We start from the raw sequence: 2,137 nt of genomic DNA on the forward strand, positions 1-2,137 counted from the left end.
GTTCCTGGCTCTGTGACCTTGGGCTTTCTGGCCCCTCCAGGCTCTTCGTCTGCAAAATGGGGACTCTCTTTCCAGCCTGGGGATCTTAGGAGGGTGAGATGAGATAAGCCAGTGGTAGGATCTGGAAGTTTGGAGATAACAGGGGGTCCATTCAGGTTCAAGGTCATTCTGGAATAAAAACGCATTGCCAGGGGTGGGCATTCCTCAGTGTGGAGGGGCCGTCTGGGTCCTGGCAGCTCCCATAGCCACCCGCGGTGCACACTGGGACCAGCGTTCACCCACTGACCCGCCGAAGGGCCGTCTCCCAGCCTACCTAGCTGTGCTGCTTCCGCTCATATTTGTTGAACACCTACTGTGTGTGTGCCAGATGGAGCCTCAGCTCACTCTGAGCTTTTCTCTCCCACAAGCTGGGAGAGAGGGCTGGGAGGTCAGGGGAAGGGAGAGCATCACCCAGGTGTCTAGTCCCCTTTCCACCACACTGGTGGTCTAGTGGCCAGTGACCTCCTGTCCTACAGCTTCAGGGGCTGGCAATGGTCAACAACCTGAATCTGTGAGTGTTGAATCCTCATGGCTGGTTGGTCAACCCCTCATGGGGCCCTATTCTCTTCCCTGCCTTGTAGCCACAACCTTAACTCCATGCCCTCCTAGAGCCCTCTCGCTATGACTCCAGGCTTTCCCAGATGACTTGCTTCGGCCAATAGAATGTTAGCAAACATAATGCAAGCAGAGACTTTCAAAGCACTGGCATGATTGGTTTGTTCTTGCTTTTGCACTTCCGTCAAGGCCATAAGGACACATCGGACTAAGCTGCTGGAAGTTGAAACGTGTGGAGCTGAGCCAAGTTTTCCCATTCGTGACAGATGAAGCCAACCTGGATCAGTTGGTGGCCAGTAAAGTTCAGGACTTGTAAGCTCAGCCAAGCCTGATCCAGAACTACTCAGCCTGTGGATACGTGGAATAAATAAATGTTGATCGTTAGAATCCACTTTGCTTTGGGGTCTGCTCGTTATGCAGCATCGCTGAGGTCATAGATAGCTGATACACTCTCCAACTTCTCAAACCTGACATGAGCCCAGTTAAACTGAGCAGAGAGAAACCATTTCTTTGCCTCTAAACAGCTCATTGAAACTCCACCACCCTTCCCAGGTGCTCTGCTGTAAATTCCACCCCTTAAACATCTCTGGACTTGAACTTGTCTTACCTTGTCACCAGGCTGTCATGCTTCCATTATGACCATAGCCATCCACCTGTATACCAGTCTCCTCCATCCAAACATGTCCCTGCCAACTGCATACCCACTTAGCCCCTAAAAAGAATTTTCTAGAATGAATCTTGAGGCCAGGGAATGGTGCCATGGTAATGCAACTGGACTCACATGGGACAAGCCCTAAGTTCACATCCTGGGACCTCCCTCAGCACACAGGGGCATGCATGGTAGTGAGGCAAGCCGGCTGAGTCTAGGGTGCTACGAACCATCCACCCCCAGCACAAATGCATTCCAGTCCAGCTTGCCTCCTGGCCACATCCTCATATTTTTGTCTCTTGAGTATCTTTCACTCCGGCACATGGGACTACCACTCTCTCCTCTGCAAAAGCCATCCTGCTCTGAGACTCTGTTCCTTTGCATGTGCTGTTCCACTGCCGATGATGCCTTTCCAGGGCATCCTCACTACATGGGTGTGAACACCGCCTTCTCCAGGAAGCTGCAAGTTGCCCAGGGAAGAATCCTCATCCATAGGACATAATCCACCCTCTTCTGGGAAAGGAGAGAAAGCTGGTTTGGGATTTTGAGCTTTGGCCTCCTTAGTCCTCTGGGGAAAGCTCGTGGCCCTTGAGGACAGCTGGAACTGGGTTTCGATCCCAGCTGGTCATCTCATGGCTGGACGTCAGCTCTCTTGGTCTCTGTGTTCTTGGTGGTTTCTAGAGTCTTTGGTGAGACATAAAGAGCATGCGTGGAACACGTGTTGTCCCACAGACCTCCCGAGCAGAGGGAGCATTGAGGCTTCCAGAAGCCAAATGATCAGCCCAAGGCCATGTGACTTGGGGCCAACTAGCCTGGAGCAAGAGCAGCACCCCGCAGGGGAGAGCAGCCTCAGCACCCCCAGCCCCCAGCCCCCTTCCCCCACCCCGTTCGCTC

The sequence above is a fragment of the Tupaia chinensis genome, unplaced genomic scaffold, assembly GCF_000334495.1.
Source record: "Tupaia chinensis unplaced genomic scaffold, TupChi_1.0 Scaffold000226_1, whole genome shotgun sequence".
Taxonomy (NCBI): Eukaryota; Metazoa; Chordata; class Mammalia; order Scandentia; family Tupaiidae; genus Tupaia; species Tupaia belangeri.